Source organism: Genypterus blacodes, unplaced genomic scaffold (assembly GCF_046128005.1).
Source record: "Genypterus blacodes isolate CSIRO-AG114 ecotype Tasmania unplaced genomic scaffold, CSIRO-AGI_Gbla_v1 ptg000008l_1, whole genome shotgun sequence".
Taxonomy (NCBI): domain Eukaryota; kingdom Metazoa; phylum Chordata; class Actinopteri; order Ophidiiformes; family Ophidiidae; genus Genypterus; species Genypterus blacodes.
Window position 1 is genome coordinate 5,624,429 of NW_027466822.1, and position 23,699 is coordinate 5,648,127.

A 23,699-nucleotide genomic window follows, 5' to 3' on the forward strand; every position below is an offset into this window, starting at 1 on the left:
CACAGGACGCGGCTGCACGGTTCGGGAGCGAGCTCGTGAGCGCTGTCCTGCTGATCGCTGTCGGCGGGCGGGTCCGCCATTTTGTTTGTTTACATCCTGGTGTCTGCGGCCCGCGACACGCTGTGGAAGCGGTGCCGCACAATAATAGGGCCGACACCAGTATGTCTCCTCAGGCAATCGTTCCTCCCTCCGCCATGCCATTAATGGCTGCGGCCCAGCGCCATCGCTCGAAGCCGCGTCATGCACTCTATACCCCGACTCGTAATGTCGGGATATCCAGCGTCCTCTCCCGGGACTGCGTGGACGAGTCCAGCCAGGGCGAGACCGGCTATCTCGGAACGGAGGCAAGAGTGCGTGTCCCACCACGTCACACCGCCGATTGCCCGGAAGTTCCCGAGCGACCACGAAGCCAGCATCGCCTCGGTAACGCCCGGCCAACACGTCAGCATACGAGGGGCGTCTGTTCGGCCACGATAAGTGCCGTCCAGTGCCCCTCTCGGGTGGATGTTGTTCTGGCGGAGCGAATCGCTGTGGATTCCTCCGTCTTCTGCGAGAGACAAGAGTCCATTCGCCATCGTGCGCATCCATTTCCGGTACGTCACAAGTATTCAAACAACTTCACAAAACAGTATTTTTTAACTTTTAAATTAAATACTTAGCTTTGTATTGGAGTCCCAGGTGTTTGGATTAATCTCCTACAATTTAAATATTCTCAACAAGAACTCTAGCGACGCGTTTCGACTTATATTATGTCTTCTTCAGGCTGTCTTGTTGATCGTGTGTGTTCTCTCTCTGGAAGATCAGGAGAAAGGGGTCAAGCTGCAGGTAGGACTTCCGGTTCAGCTCAGCGGTCTGCCTGGCCGGAAGGGGAGGATCTGTTGTCCCGGTGACGTCCATGTGTTGACTGCCACATTCCCAGCATCGTCTCACCCGATTGGTGGACCTCTACCTGTGTTAGACTAAGCCTTTGACACATGATTTCCATACACACAATAATAACATTGAATTTTAAATGAATCAGCATGACAGAGATACAATATTAAGCATTCTCTTTAAACTGATTTAAACTGTTTTTTAATTAATTCCAATGTTTTTATCCATTTATTTATCCATTACACTCTCCTCAACGTATAAAAATTAATTAAAGTTGTTCCCGTTTGTTATTGTGTTCAAAAAACATTCTATAAGTTCTAATTAACTTTCCTGCCTGTGTCAGATACAGTTGCATCTGTTTGTCCACAGGATGGCAGATACAGTTGCATCTGTTTGTCCACCGGATGGCAGCGGTGATCCGGGTTGGGATTCACCTAATGTTCTTTTGAAACAACAATAAACTACAACTGTGAAAACATCATGATCATGTCAATTTTATTATTATATTATTACTTCCTCAGAACCTGCATAATTTTAGTTACACTATTATGACCTTTAATACTCTGTTAGTTTTATCCCAGAGCCCCAGTCTAGGTTTGATAAGTCCTAGGTTACCATAATAAAATGTTTTTTTGTTCTTTAAAGCTTCTTATCTTCCCACAAAGATGTTAGGGTTAGAATTAAGCTTAAGGGTTAAGGTTATAATTAATGGGGGTTAGGTTTAACTCTTAAGGTTAAGTTTAGGGTTAAAGGTCAAGGTTTGGTGTTTTATTTACTCAGTAACCCTACTAAAGAGGTCTTTAAATTGTTTTAAGTTTATTAAGATCCCCACATAGAGGTTAAGTTTAGGGTTAAGATTAGGGTTAGGGTTACATGTTTTAGGTTTCAGGTTAATGTTAATAATTAAGGTTCTTTTTAGAGGCTAAATGATCATGATTGTGTTTTTAAATTTGGGTTTTATGGGACCCTGTTTAGGGTTATTAATGTTAAGATTAGTTTGTTGAGGAGGGTTTAATTTTTAAAGGTGTGTTTACCTTTTATTCTAATTTGGTGCCACATAAGGGCGGGAACCTGATCCAGACCATAAACGCAGCATGGAGGCACTGGCCGGGTTAGGGTTGGGGTTGGGGTTGGGGGCAATGATGAGACATACATCTCATCATCACCCAGAGCACGGGCCATCCATACTGCACAAGTCCAGAACAAGAACCTACCTCTCATTAAGGCCTGATGGCCATAATGTGGAGAGTTGGAAGATCCATATTCTCTCCTGCCTCCTTCTCTGCGGTACAGGCCAGTGTAGGCTTTGCTGTAAAACAGAGAAAGAAGCAAAACTCCAACCATGCGAGTGCAGGTGAAGGATTACATTAAGCACCAGTCAAACAGTTTTCTGGCTTGGATGGGAATAAGGGAGGGTGTTGACATAGGAGTCATAAACTCCTCTTCAAAGGAACGCAGGCCTGCTATTCCTGTCTTCCTCTCCTGTTCATCCATCCATGCCATAATATCACCATGCCCTGTCACCGTCTCCCATTGTGTCTCTACTCCACAATCCTCAGACTCCTGAGGGGGGGACCCGGCCCACCAGTGACGCTCATCATCATCACCATCTGTGTCAGATACACTAAGATCTGTTTCGCCACAGGATGGTAGCGGTGATCCGGGTTGGGATTCACCTGATGACTGACTGTAATAAACCTGGGCAGTGGTTGGTGCCGTGTTCATACTTACCCCTGATGTTGATGGAAAAGAGGGAGGGGTCACCTGCGGCACATCAGGGTCCTCAGTCACTCCAAGTCGGAAGTGGAGCGTTCCCTCTACTTCATCCAGGGTTTGGGGGAGCAGTCTTCTTCCCAGGCTGCATCTTGCCCACTTGATGGCCACCAGCCAAGGAGCCTGCCAATCATCAGTACATAAACTGTTCAATTTGGCCAGTTCTAATTTAAGGCTATCCTCATAATGATCCCTAAGAATGATCATTGTATTGAGGGCCCAGAATCTTGCATTACCCTCTATTAGTGATAATGTGGTAGCAGTGGGAGATGCAGGCTTGATAATGCCACAAAGATGATCCTGTATTCTGCCGATTGTGACTGGTTGATCTTTTAAGCCCACATTGTTTTGGTGGTGCATTAACTTAATGATCCTAAAGATCGATCGCACTTTCAGGGAGAATTGAGGATCACCTGACTGAGGCACTTTGTTTTGTGGTGGGAGTGGCAGGTTGCGCCGTTCTCCACGGGGATCCGTCCGTTTTGGACGTTTATAAGGGGCACGTGTGTTTGTTTGTGTGTTTGTGCAAGACTGTTGCACAGGACGCGGCTGCACGGTTCGGGAGCGAGCTCGTGAGCGCTGTCCTGCTGATCGCTGTCGGCGGGCGGGTCCGCCATTTTGTTTGTTTACATCCTGGTGTCTGCGGCCCGCGACACGCTGTGGAAGCGGTGCCGCACAATAATAGGGCCGACACCAGTATGTCTCCTCAGGCAATCGTTCCTCCCTCCGCCATGCCATTAATGGCTGCGGCCCAGCGCCATCGCTCGAAGCCGCGTCATGCACTCTATACCCCGACTCGTAATGTCGGGATATCCAGCGTCCTCTCCCGGGACTGCGTGGACGAGTCCAGCCAGGGCGAGACCGGCTATCTCGGAACGGAGGCAAGAGTGCGTGTCCCACCACGTCACACCGCCGATTGCCCGGAAGTTCCCGAGCGACCACGAAGCCAGCATCGCCTCGGTAACGCCCGGCCAACACGTCAGCATACGAGGGGCGTCTGTTCGGCCACGATAAGTGCCGTCCAGTGCCCCTCTCGGGTGGATGTTGTTCTGGCGGAGCGAATCGCTGTGGATTCCTCCGTCTTCTGCGAGAGACAAGAGTCCATTCGCCATCGTGCGCATCCATTTCCGGTACGTCACAAGTATTCAAACAACTTCACAAAACAGTATTTTTTAACTTTTAAATTAAATACTTAGCTTTGTATTGGAGTCCCAGGTGTTTGGATTAATCTCCTACAATTTAAATATTCTCAACAAGAACTCTAGCGACGCGTTTCGACTTATATTATGTCTTCTTCAGGCTGTCTTGTTGATCGTGTGTGTTCTCTCTCTGGAAGATCAGGAGAAAGGGGTCAAGCTGCAGGTAGGACTTCCGGTTCAGCTCAGCGGTCTGCCTGGCCGGAAGGGGAGGATCTGTTGTCCCGGTGACGTCCATGTGTTGACTGCCACATTCCCAGCATCGTCTCACCCGATTGGTGGACCTCTACCTGTGTTAGACTAAGCCTTTGACACATGATTTCCATACACACAATAATAACATTGAATTTTAAATGAATCAGCATGACAGAGATACAATATTAAGCATTCTCTTTAAACTGATTTAAACTGTTTTTTAATTAATTCCAATGTTTTTATCCATTTATTTATCCATTACACTCTCCTCAACGTATAAAAATTAATTAAAGTTGTTCCCGTTTGTTATTGTGTTCAAAAAACATTCTATAAGTTCTAATTAACTTTCCTGCCTGTGTCAGATACAGTTGCATCTGTTTGTCCACAGGATGGCAGATACAGTTGCATCTGTTTGTCCACCGGATGGCAGCGGTGATCCGGGTTGGGATTCACCTAATGTTCTTTTGAAACAACAATAAACTACAACTGTGAAAACATCATGATCATGTCAATTTTATTATTATATTATTACTTCCTCAGAACCTGCATAATTTTAGTTACACTATTATGACCTTTAATACTCTGTTAGTTTTATCCCAGAGCCCCAGTCTAGGTTTGATAAGTCCTAGGTTACCATAATAAAATGTTTTTTTGTTCTTTAAAGCTTCTTATCTTCCCACAAAGATGTTAGGGTTAGAATTAAGCTTAAGGGTTAAGGTTATAATTAATGGGGGTTAGGTTTAACTCTTAAGGTTAAGTTTAGGGTTAAAGGTCAAGGTTTGGTGTTTTATTTACTCAGTAACCCTACTAAAGAGGTCTTTAAATTGTTTTAAGTTTATTAAGATCCCCACATAGAGGTTAAGTTTAGGGTTAAGATTAGGGTTAGGGTTACATGTTTTAGGTTTCAGGTTAATGTTAATAATTAAGGTTCTTTTTAGAGGCTAAATGATCATGATTGTGTTTTTAAATTTGGGTTTTATGGGACCCTGTTTAGGGTTATTAATGTTAAGATTAGTTTGTTGAGGAGGGTTTAATTTTTAAAGGTGTGTTTACCTTTTATTCTAATTTGGTGCCACATAAGGGCGGGAACCTGATCCAGACCATAAACGCAGCATGGAGGCACTGGCCGGGTTAGGGTTGGGGTTGGGGTTGGGGGCAATGATGAGACATACATCTCATCATCACCCAGAGCACGGGCCATCCATACTGCACAAGTCCAGAACAAGAACCTACCTCTCATTAAGGCCTGATGGCCATAATGTGGAGAGTTGGAAGATCCATATTCTCTCCTGCCTCCTTCTCTGCGGTACAGGCCAGTGTAGGCTTTGCTGTAAAACAGAGAAAGAAGCAAAACTCCAACCATGCGAGTGCAGGTGAAGGATTACATTAAGCACCAGTCAAACAGTTTTCTGGCTTGGATGGGAATAAGGGAGGGTGTTGACATAGGAGTCATAAACTCCTCTTCAAAGGAACGCAGGCCTGCTATTCCTGTCTTCCTCTCCTGTTCATCCATCCATGCCATAATATCACCATGCCCTGTCACCGTCTCCCATTGTGTCTCTACTCCACAATCCTCAGACTCCTGAGGGGGGGACCCGGCCCACCAGTGACGCTCATCATCATCACCATCTGTGTCAGATACACTAAGATCTGTTTCGCCACAGGATGGTAGCGGTGATCCGGGTTGGGATTCACCTGATGACTGACTGTAATAAACCTGGGCAGTGGTTGGTGCCGTGTTCATACTTACCCCTGATGTTGATGGAAAAGAGGGAGGGGTCACCTGCGGCACATCAGGGTCCTCAGTCACTCCAAGTCGGAAGTGGAGCGTTCCCTCTACTTCATCCAGGGTTTGGGGGAGCAGTCTTCTTCCCAGGCTGCATCTTGCCCACTTGATGGCCACCAGCCAAGGAGCCTGCCAATCATCAGTACATAAACTGTTCAATTTGGCCAGTTCTAATTTAAGGCTATCCTCATAATGATCCCTAAGAATGATCATTGTATTGAGGGCCCAGAATCTTGCATTACCCTCTATTAGTGATAATGTGGTAGCAGTGGGAGATGCAGGCTTGATAATGCCACAAAGATGATCCTGTATTCTGCCGATTGTGACTGGTTGATCTTTTAAGCCCACATTGTTTTGGTGGTGCATTAACTTAATGATCCTAAAGATCGATCGCACTTTCAGGGAGAATTGAGGATCACCTGACTGAGGCACTTTGTTTTGTGGTGGGAGTGGCAGGTTGCGCCGTTCTCCACGGGGATCCGTCCGTTTTGGACGTTTATAAGGGGCACGTGTGTTTGTTTGTGTGTTTGTGCAAGACTGTTGCACAGGACGCGGCTGCACGGTTCGGGAGCGAGCTCGTGAGCGCTGTCCTGCTGATCGCTGTCGGCGGGCGGGTCCGCCATTTTGTTTGTTTACATCCTGGTGTCTGCGGCCCGCGACACGCTGTGGAAGCGGTGCCGCACAATAATAGGGCCGACACCAGTATGTCTCCTCAGGCAATCGTTCCTCCCTCCGCCATGCCATTAATGGCTGCGGCCCAGCGCCATCGCTCGAAGCCGCGTCATGCACTCTATACCCCGACTCGTAATGTCGGGATATCCAGCGTCCTCTCCCGGGACTGCGTGGACGAGTCCAGCCAGGGCGAGACCGGCTATCTCGGAACGGAGGCAAGAGTGCGTGTCCCACCACGTCACACCGCCGATTGCCCGGAAGTTCCCGAGCGACCACGAAGCCAGCATCGCCTCGGTAACGCCCGGCCAACACGTCAGCATACGAGGGGCGTCTGTTCGGCCACGATAAGTGCCGTCCAGTGCCCCTCTCGGGTGGATGTTGTTCTGGCGGAGCGAATCGCTGTGGATTCCTCCGTCTTCTGCGAGAGACAAGAGTCCATTCGCCATCGTGCGCATCCATTTCCGGTACGTCACAAGTATTCAAACAACTTCACAAAACAGTATTTTTTAACTTTTAAATTAAATACTTAGCTTTGTATTGGAGTCCCAGGTGTTTGGATTAATCTCCTACAATTTAAATATTCTCAACAAGAACTCTAGCGACGCGTTTCGACTTATATTATGTCTTCTTCAGGCTGTCTTGTTGATCGTGTGTGTTCTCTCTCTGGAAGATCAGGAGAAAGGGGTCAAGCTGCAGGTAGGACTTCCGGTTCAGCTCAGCGGTCTGCCTGGCCGGAAGGGGAGGATCTGTTGTCCCGGTGACGTCCATGTGTTGACTGCCACATTCCCAGCATCGTCTCACCCGATTGGTGGACCTCTACCTGTGTTAGACTAAGCCTTTGACACATGATTTCCATACACACAATAATAACATTGAATTTTAAATGAATCAGCATGACAGAGATACAATATTAAGCATTCTCTTTAAACTGATTTAAACTGTTTTTTAATTAATTCCAATGTTTTTATCCATTTATTTATCCATTACACTCTCCTCAACGTATAAAAATTAATTAAAGTTGTTCCCGTTTGTTATTGTGTTCAAAAAACATTCTATAAGTTCTAATTAACTTTCCTGCCTGTGTCAGATACAGTTGCATCTGTTTGTCCACAGGATGGCAGATACAGTTGCATCTGTTTGTCCACCGGATGGCAGCGGTGATCCGGGTTGGGATTCACCTAATGTTCTTTTGAAACAACAATAAACTACAACTGTGAAAACATCATGATCATGTCAATTTTATTATTATATTATTACTTCCTCAGAACCTGCATAATTTTAGTTACACTATTATGACCTTTAATACTCTGTTAGTTTTATCCCAGAGCCCCAGTCTAGGTTTGATAAGTCCTAGGTTACCATAATAAAATGTTTTTTTGTTCTTTAAAGCTTCTTATCTTCCCACAAAGATGTTAGGGTTAGAATTAAGCTTAAGGGTTAAGGTTATAATTAATGGGGGTTAGGTTTAACTCTTAAGGTTAAGTTTAGGGTTAAAGGTCAAGGTTTGGTGTTTTATTTACTCAGTAACCCTACTAAAGAGGTCTTTAAATTGTTTTAAGTTTATTAAGATCCCCACATAGAGGTTAAGTTTAGGGTTAAGATTAGGGTTAGGGTTACATGTTTTAGGTTTCAGGTTAATGTTAATAATTAAGGTTCTTTTTAGAGGCTAAATGATCATGATTGTGTTTTTAAATTTGGGTTTTATGGGACCCTGTTTAGGGTTATTAATGTTAAGATTAGTTTGTTGAGGAGGGTTTAATTTTTAAAGGTGTGTTTACCTTTTATTCTAATTTGGTGCCACATAAGGGCGGGAACCTGATCCAGACCATAAACGCAGCATGGAGGCACTGGCCGGGTTAGGGTTGGGGTTGGGGTTGGGGGCAATGATGAGACATACATCTCATCATCACCCAGAGCACGGGCCATCCATACTGCACAAGTCCAGAACAAGAACCTACCTCTCATTAAGGCCTGATGGCCATAATGTGGAGAGTTGGAAGATCCATATTCTCTCCTGCCTCCTTCTCTGCGGTACAGGCCAGTGTAGGCTTTGCTGTAAAACAGAGAAAGAAGCAAAACTCCAACCATGCGAGTGCAGGTGAAGGATTACATTAAGCACCAGTCAAACAGTTTTCTGGCTTGGATGGGAATAAGGGAGGGTGTTGACATAGGAGTCATAAACTCCTCTTCAAAGGAACGCAGGCCTGCTATTCCTGTCTTCCTCTCCTGTTCATCCATCCATGCCATAATATCACCATGCCCTGTCACCGTCTCCCATTGTGTCTCTACTCCACAATCCTCAGACTCCTGAGGGGGGGACCCGGCCCACCAGTGACGCTCATCATCATCACCATCTGTGTCAGATACACTAAGATCTGTTTCGCCACAGGATGGTAGCGGTGATCCGGGTTGGGATTCACCTGATGACTGACTGTAATAAACCTGGGCAGTGGTTGGTGCCGTGTTCATACTTACCCCTGATGTTGATGGAAAAGAGGGAGGGGTCACCTGCGGCACATCAGGGTCCTCAGTCACTCCAAGTCGGAAGTGGAGCGTTCCCTCTACTTCATCCAGGGTTTGGGGGAGCAGTCTTCTTCCCAGGCTGCATCTTGCCCACTTGATGGCCACCAGCCAAGGAGCCTGCCAATCATCAGTACATAAACTGTTCAATTTGGCCAGTTCTAATTTAAGGCTATCCTCATAATGATCCCTAAGAATGATCATTGTATTGAGGGCCCAGAATCTTGCATTACCCTCTATTAGTGATAATGTGGTAGCAGTGGGAGATGCAGGCTTGATAATGCCACAAAGATGATCCTGTATTCTGCCGATTGTGACTGGTTGATCTTTTAAGCCCACATTGTTTTGGTGGTGCATTAACTTAATGATCCTAAAGATCGATCGCACTTTCAGGGAGAATTGAGGATCACCTGACTGAGGCACTTTGTTTTGTGGTGGGAGTGGCAGGTTGCGCCGTTCTCCACGGGGATCCGTCCGTTTTGGACGTTTATAAGGGGCACGTGTGTTTGTTTGTGTGTTTGTGCAAGACTGTTGCACAGGACGCGGCTGCACGGTTCGGGAGCGAGCTCGTGAGCGCTGTCCTGCTGATCGCTGTCGGCGGGCGGGTCCGCCATTTTGTTTGTTTACATCCTGGTGTCTGCGGCCCGCGACACGCTGTGGAAGCGGTGCCGCACAATAATAGGGCCGACACCAGTATGTCTCCTCAGGCAATCGTTCCTCCCTCCGCCATGCCATTAATGGCTGCGGCCCAGCGCCATCGCTCGAAGCCGCGTCATGCACTCTATACCCCGACTCGTAATGTCGGGATATCCAGCGTCCTCTCCCGGGACTGCGTGGACGAGTCCAGCCAGGGCGAGACCGGCTATCTCGGAACGGAGGCAAGAGTGCGTGTCCCACCACGTCACACCGCCGATTGCCCGGAAGTTCCCGAGCGACCACGAAGCCAGCATCGCCTCGGTAACGCCCGGCCAACACGTCAGCATACGAGGGGCGTCTGTTCGGCCACGATAAGTGCCGTCCAGTGCCCCTCTCGGGTGGATGTTGTTCTGGCGGAGCGAATCGCTGTGGATTCCTCCGTCTTCTGCGAGAGACAAGAGTCCATTCGCCATCGTGCGCATCCATTTCCGGTACGTCACAAGTATTCAAACAACTTCACAAAACAGTATTTTTTAACTTTTAAATTAAATACTTAGCTTTGTATTGGAGTCCCAGGTGTTTGGATTAATCTCCTACAATTTAAATATTCTCAACAAGAACTCTAGCGACGCGTTTCGACTTATATTATGTCTTCTTCAGGCTGTCTTGTTGATCGTGTGTGTTCTCTCTCTGGAAGATCAGGAGAAAGGGGTCAAGCTGCAGGTAGGACTTCCGGTTCAGCTCAGCGGTCTGCCTGGCCGGAAGGGGAGGATCTGTTGTCCCGGTGACGTCCATGTGTTGACTGCCACATTCCCAGCATCGTCTCACCCGATTGGTGGACCTCTACCTGTGTTAGACTAAGCCTTTGACACATGATTTCCATACACACAATAATAACATTGAATTTTAAATGAATCAGCATGACAGAGATACAATATTAAGCATTCTCTTTAAACTGATTTAAACTGTTTTTTAATTAATTCCAATGTTTTTATCCATTTATTTATCCATTACACTCTCCTCAACGTATAAAAATTAATTAAAGTTGTTCCCGTTTGTTATTGTGTTCAAAAAACATTCTATAAGTTCTAATTAACTTTCCTGCCTGTGTCAGATACAGTTGCATCTGTTTGTCCACAGGATGGCAGATACAGTTGCATCTGTTTGTCCACCGGATGGCAGCGGTGATCCGGGTTGGGATTCACCTAATGTTCTTTTGAAACAACAATAAACTACAACTGTGAAAACATCATGATCATGTCAATTTTATTATTATATTATTACTTCCTCAGAACCTGCATAATTTTAGTTACACTATTATGACCTTTAATACTCTGTTAGTTTTATCCCAGAGCCCCAGTCTAGGTTTGATAAGTCCTAGGTTACCATAATAAAATGTTTTTTTGTTCTTTAAAGCTTCTTATCTTCCCACAAAGATGTTAGGGTTAGAATTAAGCTTAAGGGTTAAGGTTATAATTAATGGGGGTTAGGTTTAACTCTTAAGGTTAAGTTTAGGGTTAAAGGTCAAGGTTTGGTGTTTTATTTACTCAGTAACCCTACTAAAGAGGTCTTTAAATTGTTTTAAGTTTATTAAGATCCCCACATAGAGGTTAAGTTTAGGGTTAAGATTAGGGTTAGGGTTACATGTTTTAGGTTTCAGGTTAATGTTAATAATTAAGGTTCTTTTTAGAGGCTAAATGATCATGATTGTGTTTTTAAATTTGGGTTTTATGGGACCCTGTTTAGGGTTATTAATGTTAAGATTAGTTTGTTGAGGAGGGTTTAATTTTTAAAGGTGTGTTTACCTTTTATTCTAATTTGGTGCCACATAAGGGCGGGAACCTGATCCAGACCATAAACGCAGCATGGAGGCACTGGCCGGGTTAGGGTTGGGGTTGGGGTTGGGGGCAATGATGAGACATACATCTCATCATCACCCAGAGCACGGGCCATCCATACTGCACAAGTCCAGAACAAGAACCTACCTCTCATTAAGGCCTGATGGCCATAATGTGGAGAGTTGGAAGATCCATATTCTCTCCTGCCTCCTTCTCTGCGGTACAGGCCAGTGTAGGCTTTGCTGTAAAACAGAGAAAGAAGCAAAACTCCAACCATGCGAGTGCAGGTGAAGGATTACATTAAGCACCAGTCAAACAGTTTTCTGGCTTGGATGGGAATAAGGGAGGGTGTTGACATAGGAGTCATAAACTCCTCTTCAAAGGAACGCAGGCCTGCTATTCCTGTCTTCCTCTCCTGTTCATCCATCCATGCCATAATATCACCATGCCCTGTCACCGTCTCCCATTGTGTCTCTACTCCACAATCCTCAGACTCCTGAGGGGGGGACCCGGCCCACCAGTGACGCTCATCATCATCACCATCTGTGTCAGATACACTAAGATCTGTTTCGCCACAGGATGGCAGCGGTGATCCGGGTTGGGATTCACCTGATGAGTGACTGTGATAAATTTGGGCAGTGGCAGGTGCCGTGTTCATACTCACCCCTGATGTAGATGGAAAAGAGGGAGGGGTCACCTGCGACACATCAGGGTCCTCAGTCACTCCAAGTCGGAAGTGGAGTGTTCCCTCTACTTCATCCAGGGTTTGGGGGAGCAGTCTTCTTCCCAGGCTGCATCTTGCCCACTTGATGGCCACCAGCCAAGGAGCCTGCCAATCATCAGCACATAAACTGTTCAATTTGGCCAGTTCTAGTTTAAGGCTATCCTCATAATGATCCCTAAGAATGATCATTGTATTGAGGGCCCAGAATCGTGCATTGCCCTCTATTAATGAAAGTGTGGTAGCAGTGGGAGATGCAGGCTTGATAATGCCACAAAGATGATCCTGTATTCTGCCGATTGTGACTGGTTGATCTTTTAAGCCCACATTGTTTTGGTGGTGCATTAACTTAATGATCCTAAAGATCGATCGCACTTTCAGGGAGAATTGAGGATCACCTGACTGAGGCACTTTGTTTTGTGTTGGGAGTGGCAGGTTGCGCCGTTCTCCGCGGGGATCCGTCCATTTTGGACGTTTATAAGGGGCCCGTGTGTTTTTTTGTGTGTTTGTGCACTGTTGCACAGGACGCGGCTGCACGGTTCGGGAGCGAGCTCGTGAGCGCTGTCCTGCTGACTGTCGGCGGGCGGGTCCACCATTTTGTTTATTTACATACTGGGGTCTGCGGCCCGCGACACGCTGTGGCAGCGGTGCCGCATCATAATAGGGCCGACTCCAGTATGCTTCCTCAGGCAATCGTTCCGTCCTTCGCCATGCCATTAATGGCTGCGGCCCAGCGCCATCGCTCGAAGCCGCGTCCTGCACTCTGAACCCCGACTCGTAATGTCGGGATTGCCAGCGTCCTCTCCCGGGACTGCGTGGACGAGTCCAGCCAGGGCGAGACCGGCCATCACGGAACGGAGGCAAGAGTGCGTGTCCCACCACGTCACACCGCCGATTGCCCGGAAGTTCCCGAGCGATCACGAAGCCAGCATCGCCTCGGCAACGCCCGGCCAACACGTCAGCGTACGAGCGGCGTCTGTTCGGCCACGATAAGTGCCGTCCAGTGCCCCTCTCGTGTGGATTTTGTTCTGGCGGAGCGAATCGCTGTGGATTCCTCCGTCTTTTGCGAGAGACAAGAGTCCATTCGCCATCCATTTCCGGTACGTCAGACAAATATCTCACACAACTTCACAAAACGGTGTTTTATGGCTTTTAAATATAATACTTAGCTTTTGCTGGAGTCCCAGGTGTTTGGATTAATCTCCTATAATTTAAATATTGTCAACAAGAACTCTAGCGACGCGTTTCGACTTATAATAAGTCTTCTTCAGGCTGTCTTGTTGATCGTGTGTGTTCTCTCTCTGGAAGATCAGGAGAAAGGGGTCAAGCTGCAGGTAGGGCTTCCGGTTCAGCTCAGCGGTCTGCCTGGCCGGAAGGGGAGGATCGGTTGTCCAGGTGACGTCCATGTGTTGACTGCCACATTCCCAGCATCGTCTCACCCGATTGGTGGACCTCTACCTGTGTTAGACTGAGCCTTTGACACATGATTTCCATACACACAATAATAACATTGAATTTTAAATGAATCAGCATGACAGAGATACAATATTAAGCATTCTCTTTAAACTGATTTGAACTGTTTTTTAATTTATTTCAATGCTTTTGTTTATTTATTTATTTATTACACTCTCCTCAACGTATTAAAATTAATTAAAGTTGTTCCCGTTTGTTATTGTGTTCAAAAAACATTCTATAAGTTCTAATTAACTTTCCTGCCTGTGTCAGATACAGTTGCATCTGTTTGTCCACAGGGTGGCAGATACAGTTGCATCTGTTTGTCCACCGGATGGCAGCGGTGATCCGGGTTGGGATTCACCTAATGTTCTTTTGAAACAACAATAAACTACAACTGTGAAAACATCATGATCATGTCAATTTTATTAATTCCTCAGAACCTGCATGATTTTAGTTAAACTATTATGACCTTTAATGCCCTGTTAGTTTAATCCCAAAGCCCCAGTCTAGGTTTGATAAGCCCTAAGTAACCATAATCAAATGTTTTTATGTTCTTTAAAGCTTTTTAAGATTCCCACAAAGATGTTGGGGTTAAAATCAAGCTTAAGGGTTAGGGTTCAAATTAATGGGGGTTAGGGTTAACTTTTAAGGTTAGGTTTAGGGTTAAAGGTCAAGGTTTAGTGTTTTAACTACTCAGTAACCCTACTAAAAAGATCTTTAAATTATTTTGAGTTTATTAAGATCCCCACATAGAGGTTAAGTTTAGGGTTAAGATTAGGGTTAGGGTTACATGTTTTAGGTTAAAGGTTAATATAAATGATTAAGGTTCTTTTTAGAGGCTAAATGATCATGATTGTGTTTTTAAATTTGGGTTTTATGGGACCCTGTTTAGGGTTATTGATGTTAAGATTAGTTTGTTGAGGAGGGTTTAATTTTTAAAGGTGTGTTTACCTTTTTTCCTAATTTGGTGCCATATGAGGGCGGGAACCTGATCCAGACCATAAACGCAGCATGGAGGCACTGGCCGGGTTAGGGTTGGGGTTGGGGTTGGGGGCAATGATGAGATAAACATCTCATCATCACCCAGAGCACGGGCCATCCATACTGCACAAGTCCAGAACAAGAACCTACCTCTCATTAAGGCCTGATGGCCATAATGTGGAGAGTTGGAAGATCCATATGCTCTCCTGCCTCCTTCTCTGCGGTACAGGCCAGTGTAGGCTTTGCTGTAAAACAGAGAAAGAAGCAAAACTCCAACCATGCGAGTGCAGGTGAAGGATTACATTAAGCACCAGTCAAACAGTTTTCTGGCTTGGATGGGAATAAGGGAGGGTGTTAATATAGGAGTCATAAACTCCTCTTCAAAGGAATGCAGGCCTGCTATTCCTGTCCTCCTCTCCTGCTCATCCATCCATGCCATGAGGTCACCATGCCGTGTCGATGTCTCCCATTGTGTCCCTAATACACAATATTCAGACTCCTGAGGGGGGGACGGGGCCCACCAGTCACGCTCATCACACTCATCAACTGTGTCAGATACACTAACATCTGTTTCGTCACAGGATGGCAGCGGTGATCCGGGTTGGGATTCACCTGATGAGTGACTGTGATAAATTTGGGCAGTGGCAGGTGCCGTGTTCATACTCACCCCTGATGTAGATGGAAAAGAGGGAGGGGTCACCTGCGACACATCAGGGTCCTCAGTCACTCCAAGTCGGAAGTGGAGTGTTCCCTCTACTTCATCCAGGGTTTGGGGGAGCAGTCTTCTTCCCAGGCTGCATCTTGCCCACTTGATGGCCACCAGCCAAGGAGCCTGCCAATCATCAGCACATAAACTGTTCAATTTGGCCAGTTCTAGTTTAAGGCTATCCTCATAATGATCCCTAAGAATGATCATTGTATTGAGGGCCCAGAATCGTGCATTGCCCTCTATTAATGAAAGTGTGGTAGCAGTGGGAGATGCAGGCTTGATAATGCCACAAAGATGATCCTGTATTCTGCCGATTGTGACTGGTTGATCTTTTAAGCCCACATTGTTTTGGTGGTGCATTAACTTAATGATCCTAAAGATCGATCGCACTTTCAGGGAGAATTGAGGATCACCTGACTGAGGCACTTTGTTTTGTGTTGGGAGTGGCAGGTTGCGCCGTTCTCCGCGGGGATCCGTCCATTTTGGACGTTTATAAGGGGCCCGTGTGTTTTTTTGTGTGTTTGTGCACTGTTGCACAGGACGCGGCTGCACGGTTCGGGAGCGAGCTCGTGAGCGCTGTCCTGCTGACTGTCGGCGGGCGGGTCCACCATTTTGTTTATTTACATACTGGGGTCTGCGGCCCGCGACACGCTGTGGCAGCGGTGCCGCATCATAATAGGGCCGACTCCAGTATGCTTCCTCAGGCAATCGTTCCGTCCTTCGCCATGCCATTAATGGCTGCGGCCCAGCGCCATCGCTCGAAGCCGCGTCCTGCACTCTGAACCCCGACTCGTAATGTCGGGATTGCCAGCGTCCTCTCCCGGGACTGCGTGGACGAGTCCAGCCAGGGCGAGACCGGCCATCACGGAACGGAGGCAAGAGTGCGTGTCCCACCACGTCACACCGCCGATTGCCCGGAAGTTCCCGAGCGATCACGAAGCCAGCATCGCCTCGGCAACGCCCGGCCAACACGTCAGCGTACGAGCGGCGTCTGTTCGGCCACGATAAGTGCCGTCCAGTGCCCCTCTCGTGTGGATTTTGTTCTGGCGGAGCGAATCGCTGTGGATTCCTCCGTCTTTTGCGAGAGACAAGAGTCCATTCGCCATCCATTTCCGGTACGTCAGACAAATATCTCACACAACTTCACAAAACGGTGTTTTATGGCTTTTAAATATAATACTTAGCTTTTGCTGGAGTCCCAGGTGTTTGGATTAATCTCCTATAATTTAAATATTGTCAACAAGAACTCTAGCGACGCGTTTCGACTTATAATAAGTCTTCTTCAGGCTGTCTTGTTGATCGTGTGTGTTCTCTCTCTGGAAGATCAGGAGAAAGGGGTCAAGCTGCAGGTAGGGCTTCCGGTTCAGCTCAGCGGTCTGCCTGGCCGGAAGGGGAGGATCGGTTGTCCAGGTGACGTCCATGTGTTGACTGCCACATTCCCAGCATCGTCTCACCCGATTGGTGGACCTCTACCTGTGTTAGACTGAGCCTTTGACACATGATTTCCATACACACAATAATAACATTGAATTTTAAATGAATCAGCATGACAGAGATACAATATTAAGCATTCTCTTTAAACTGATTTGAACTGTTTTTTAATTTATTTCAATGCTTTTGTTTATTTATTTATTTATTACACTCTCCTCAACGTATTAAAATTAATTAAAGTTGTTCCCGTTTGTTATTGTGTTCAAAAAACATTCTATAAGTTCTAATTAACTTTCCTGCCTGTGTCAGATACAGTTGCATCTGTTTGTCCACAGGGTGGCAGATACAGTTGCATCTGTTTGTCCACCGGATGGCAGCGGTGATCCGGGTTGGGATTCACCTAATGTTCTTTTGAAACAACAATAAACTACAACTGTGAAAACATCATGATCATGTCAATTTTATTAATTCCTCAGAACCTGCATGATTTTAGTTAAACTATTATGACCTTTAATGCCCTGTTAGTTTAATCCCAAAGCCCCAGTCTAGGTTTGATAAGCCCTAAGTAACCATAATCAAATGTTTTTATGTTCTTTAAAGCTTTTTAAGATTCCCACAAAGATGTTGGGGTTAAAATCAAGCTTAAGGGTTAGGGTTCAAATTAATGGGGGTTAGGGTTAACTTTTAAGGTTAGGTTTAGGGTTAAAGGTCAAGGTTTAGTGTTTTAACTACTCAGTAACCCTACTAAAAAGATCTTTAAATTATTTTGAGTTTATTAAGATCCCCACATAGAGGTTAAGTTTAGGGTTAAGATTAGGGTTAGGGTTACATGTTTTAGGTTAAAGGTTAATATAAATGATTAAGGTTCTTTTTAGAGGCTAAATGATCATGATTGTGTTTTTAAATTTGGGTTTTATGGGACCCTGTTTAGGGTTATTGATGTTAAGATTAGTTTGTTGAGGAGGGTTTAATTTTTAAAGGTGTGTTTACCTTTTTTCCTAATTTGGTGCCATATGAGGGCGGGAACCTGATCCAGACCATAAACGCAGCATGGAGGCACTGGCCGGGTTAGGGTTGGGGTTGGGGTTGGGGGCAATGATGAGATAAACATCTCATCATCACCCAGAGCACGGGCCATCCATACTGCACAAGTCCAGAACAAGAACCTACCTCTCATTAAGGCCTGATGGCCATAATGTGGAGAGTTGGAAGATCCATATGCTCTCCTGCCTCCTTCTCTGCGGTACAGGCCAGTGTAGGCTTTGCTGTAAAACAGAGAAAGAAGCAAAACTCCAACCATGCGAGTGCAGGTGAAGGATTACATTAAGCACCAGTCAAACAGTTTTCTGGCTTGGATGGGAATAAGGGAGGGTGTTAATATAGGAGTCATAAACTCCTCTTCAAAGGAATGCAGGCCTGCTATTCCTGTCCTCCTCTCCTGCTCATCCATCCATGCCATGAGGTCACCATGCCGTGTCGATGTCTCCCATTGTGTCCCTAATACACAATATTCAGACTCCTGAGGGGGGGACGGGGCCCACCAGTCACGCTCATCACACTCATCAACTGTGTCAGATACACTAACATCTGTTTCGTCACAGGATGGCAGCGGTGATCCGGGTTGGGATTCACCTGATGAGTGACTGTGATAAATTTGGGCAGTGGCAGGTGCCGTGTTCATACTCACCCCTGATGTAGATGGAAAAGAGGGAGGGGTCACCTGCGACACATCAGGGTCCTCAGTCACTCCAAGTCGGAAGTGGAGTGTTCCCTCTACTTCATCCAGGGTTTGGGGGAGCAGTCTTCTTCCCAGGCTGCATCTTGCCCACTTGATGGCCACCAGCCAAGGAGCCTGCCAATCATCAGCACATAAACTGTTCAATTTGGCCAGTTCTAGTTTAAGGCTATCCTCATAATGATCCCTAAGAATGATCATTGTATTGAGGGCCCAGAATCGTGCATTGCCCTCTATTAATGAAAGTGTGGTAGCAGTGGGAGATGCAGGCTTGATAATGCCACAAAGATGATCCTGTATTCTGCCGATTGTGACTGGTTGATCTTTTAAGCCCACATTGTTTTGGTGGTGCATTAACTTAATGATCCTAAAGATCGATCGCACTTTCAGGGAGAATTGAGGATCACCTGACTGAGGCACTTTGTTTTGTGTTGGGAGTGGCAGGTTGCGCCGTTCTCCGCGGGGATCCGTCCATTTTGGACGTTTATAAGGGGCCCGTGTGTTTTTTTGTGTGTTTGTGCACTGTTGCACAGGACGCGGCTGCACGGTTCGGGAGCGAGCTCGTGAGCGCTGTCCTGCTGACTGTCGGCGGGCGGGTCCACCATTTTGTTTATTTACATACTGGGGTCTGCGGCCCGCGACACGCTGTGGCAGCGGTGCCGCATCATAATAGGGCCGACTCCAGTATGCTTCCTCAGGCAATCGTTCCGTCCTTCGCCATGCCATTAATGGCTGCGGCCCAGCGCCATCGCTCGAAGCCGCGTCCTGCACTCTGAACCCCGACTCGTAATGTCGGGATTGCCAGCGTCCTCTCCCGGGACTGCGTGGACGAGTCCAGCCAGGGCGAGACCGGCCATCACGGAACGGAGGCAAGAGTGCGTGTCCCACCACGTCACACCGCCGATTGCCCGGAAGTTCCCGAGCGATCACGAAGCCAGCATCGCCTCGGCAACGCCCGGCCAACACGTCAGCGTACGAGCGGCGTCTGTTCGGCCACGATAAGTGCCGTCCAGTGCCCCTCTCGTGTGGATTTTGTTCTGGCGGAGCGAATCGCTGTGGATTCCTCCGTCTTTTGCGAGAGACAAGAGTCCATTCGCCATCCATTTCCGGTACGTCAGACAAATATCTCACACAACTTCACAAAACGGTGTTTTATGGCTTTTAAATATAATACTTAGCTTTTGCTGGAGTCCCAGGTGTTTGGATTAATCTCCTATAATTTAAATATTGTCAACAAGAACTCTAGCGACGCGTTTCGACTTATAATAAGTCTTCTTCAGGCTGTCTTGTTGATCGTGTGTGTTCTCTCTCTGGAAGATCAGGAGAAAGGGGTCAAGCTGCAGGTAGGGCTTCCGGTTCAGCTCAGCGGTCTGCCTGGCCGGAAGGGGAGGATCGGTTGTCCAGGTGACGTCCATGTGTTGACTGCCACATTCCCAGCATCGTCTCACCCGATTGGTGGACCTCTACCTGTGTTAGACTGAGCCTTTGACACATGATTTCCATACACACAATAATAACATTGAATTTTAAATGAATCAGCATGACAGAGATACAATATTAAGCATTCTCTTTAAACTGATTTGAACTGTTTTTTAATTTATTTCAATGCTTTTGTTTATTTATTTATTTATTACACTCTCCTCAACGTATTAAAATTAATTAAAGTTGTTCCCGTTTGTTATTGTGTTCAAAAAACATTCTATAAGTTCTAATTAACTTTCCTGCCTGTGTCAGATACAGTTGCATCTGTTTGTCCACAGGGTGGCAGATACAGTTGCATCTGTTTGTCCACCGGATGGCAGCGGTGATCCGGGTTGGGATTCACCTAATGTTCTTTTGAAACAACAATAAACTACAACTGTGAAAACATCATGATCATGTCAATTTTATTAATTCCTCAGAACCTGCATGATTTTAGTTAAACTATTATGACCTTTAATGCCCTGTTAGTTTAATCCCAAAGCCCCAGTCTAGGTTTGATAAGCCCTAAGTAACCATAATCAAATGTTTTTATGTTCTTTAAAGCTTTTTAAGATTCCCACAAAGATGTTGGGGTTAAAATCAAGCTTAAGGGTTAGGGTTCAAATTAATGGGGGTTAGGGTTAACTTTTAAGGTTAGGTTTAGGGTTAAAGGTCAAGGTTTAGTGTTTTAACTACTCAGTAACCCTACTAAAAAGATCTTTAAATTATTTTGAGTTTATTAAGATCCCCACATAGAGGTTAAGTTTAGGGTTAAGATTAGGGTTAGGGTTACATGTTTTAGGTTAAAGGTTAATATAAATGATTAAGGTTCTTTTTAGAGGCTAAATGATCATGATTGTGTTTTTAAATTTGGGTTTTATGGGACCCTGTTTAGGGTTATTGATGTTAAGATTAGTTTGTTGAGGAGGGTTTAATTTTTAAAGGTGTGTTTACCTTTTTTCCTAATTTGGTGCCATATGAGGGCGGGAACCTGATCCAGACCATAAACGCAGCATGGAGGCACTGGCCGGGTTAGGGTTGGGGTTGGGGTTGGGGGCAATGATGAGATAAACATCTCATCATCACCCAGAGCACGGGCCATCCATACTGCACAAGTCCAGAACAAGAACCTACCTCTCATTAAGGCCTGATGGCCATAATGTGGAGAGTTGGAAGATCCATATGCTCTCCTGCCTCCTTCTCTGCGGTACAGGCCAGTGTAGGCTTTGCTGTAAAACAGAGAAAGAAGCAAAACTCCAACCATGCGAGTGCAGGTGAAGGATTACATTAAGCACCAGTCAAACAGTTTTCTGGCTTGGATGGGAATAAGGGAGGGTGTTAATATAGGAGTCATAAACTCCTCTTCAAAGGAATGCAGGCCTGCTATTCCTGTCCTCCTCTCCTGCTCATCCATCCATGCCATGAGGTCACCATGCCGTGTCGATGTCTCCCATTGTGTCCCTAATACACAATATTCAGACTCCTGAGGGGGGGACGGGGCCCACCAGTCACGCTCATCACACTCATCAACTGTGTCAGATACACTAACATCTGTTTCGTCACAGGATGGCAGCGGTGATCCGGGTTGGGATTCACCTGATGAGTGACTGTGATAAATTTGGGCAGTGGCAGGTGCCGTGTTCATACTCACCCCTGATGTAGATGGAAAAGAGGGAGGGGTCACCTGCGACACATCAGGGTCCTCAGTCACTCCAAGTCGGAAGTGGAGTGTTCCCTCTACTTCATCCAGGGTTTGGGGGAGCAGTCTTCTTCCCAGGCTGCATCTTGCCCACTTGATGGCCACCAGCCAAGGAGCCTGCCAATCATCAGCACATAAACTGTTCAATTTGGCCAGTTCTAGTTTAAGGCTATCCTCATAATGATCCCTAAGAATGATCATTGTATTGAGGGCCCAGAATCGTGCATTGCCCTCTATTAATGAAAGTGTGGTAGCAGTGGGAGATGCAGGCTTGATAATGCCACAAAGATGATCCTGTATTCTGCCGATTGTGACTGGTTGATCTTTTAAGCCCACATTGTTTTGGTGGTGCATTAACTTAATGATCCTAAAGATCGATCGCACTTTCAGGGAGAATTGAGGATCACCTGACTGAGGCACTTTGTTTTGTGTTGGGAGTGGCAGGTTGCGCCGTTCTCCGCGGGGATCCGTCCATTTTGGACGTTTATAAGGGGCCCGTGTGTTTTTTTGTGTGTTTGTGCACTGTTGCACAGGACGCGGCTGCACGGTTCGGGAGCGAGCTCGTGAGCGCTGTCCTGCTGACTGTCGGCGGGCGGGTCCACCATTTTGTTTATTTACATACTGGGGTCTGCGGCCCGCGACACGCTGTGGCAGCGGTGCCGCATCATAATAGGGCCGACTCCAGTATGCTTCCTCAGGCAATCGTTCCGTCCTTCGCCATGCCATTAATGGCTGCGGCCCAGCGCCATCGCTCGAAGCCGCGTCCTGCACTCTGAACCCCGACTCGTAATGTCGGGATTGCCAGCGTCCTCTCCCGGGACTGCGTGGACGAGTCCAGCCAGGGCGAGACCGGCCATCACGGAACGGAGGCAAGAGTGCGTGTCCCACCACGTCACACCGCCGATTGCCCGGAAGTTCCCGAGCGATCACGAAGCCAGCATCGCCTCGGCAACGCCCGGCCAACACGTCAGCGTACGAGCGGCGTCTGTTCGGCCACGATAAGTGCCGTCCAGTGCCCCTCTCGTGTGGATTTTGTTCTGGCGGAGCGAATCGCTGTGGATTCCTCCGTCTTTTGCGAGAGACAAGAGTCCATTCGCCATCCATTTCCGGTACGTCAGACAAATATCTCACACAACTTCACAAAACGGTGTTTTATGGCTTTTAAATATAATACTTAGCTTTTGCTGGAGTCCCAGGTGTTTGGATTAATCTCCTATAATTTAAATATTGTCAACAAGAACTCTAGCGACGCGTTTCGACTTATAATAAGTCTTCTTCAGGCTGTCTTGTTGATCGTGTGTGTTCTCTCTCTGGAAGATCAGGAGAAAGGGGTCAAGCTGCAGGTAGGGCTTCCGGTTCAGCTCAGCGGTCTGCCTGGCCGGAAGGGGAGGATCGGTTGTCCAGGTGACGTCCATGTGTTGACTGCCACATTCCCAGCATCGTCTCACCCGATTGGTGGACCTCTACCTGTGTTAGACTGAGCCTTTGACACATGATTTCCATACACACAATAATAACATTGAATTTTAAATGAATCAGCATGACAGAGATACAATATTAAGCATTCTCTTTAAACTGATTTGAACTGTTTTTTAATTTATTTCAATGCTTTTGTTTATTTATTTATTTATTACACTCTCCTCAACGTATTAAAATTAATTAAAGTTGTTCCCGTTTGTTATTGTGTTCAAAAAACATTCTATAAGTTCTAATTAACTTTCCTGCCTGTGTCAGATACAGTTGCATCTGTTTGTCCACAGGGTGGCAGATACAGTTGCATCTGTTTGTCCACCGGATGGCAGCGGTGATCCGGGTTGGGATTCACCTAATGTTCTTTTGAAACAACAATAAACTACAACTGTGAAAACATCATGATCATGTCAATTTTATTAATTCCTCAGAACCTGCATGATTTTAGTTAAACTATTATGACCTTTAATGCCCTGTTAGTTTAATCCCAAAGCCCCAGTCTAGGTTTGATAAGCCCTAAGTAACCATAATCAAATGTTTTTATGTTC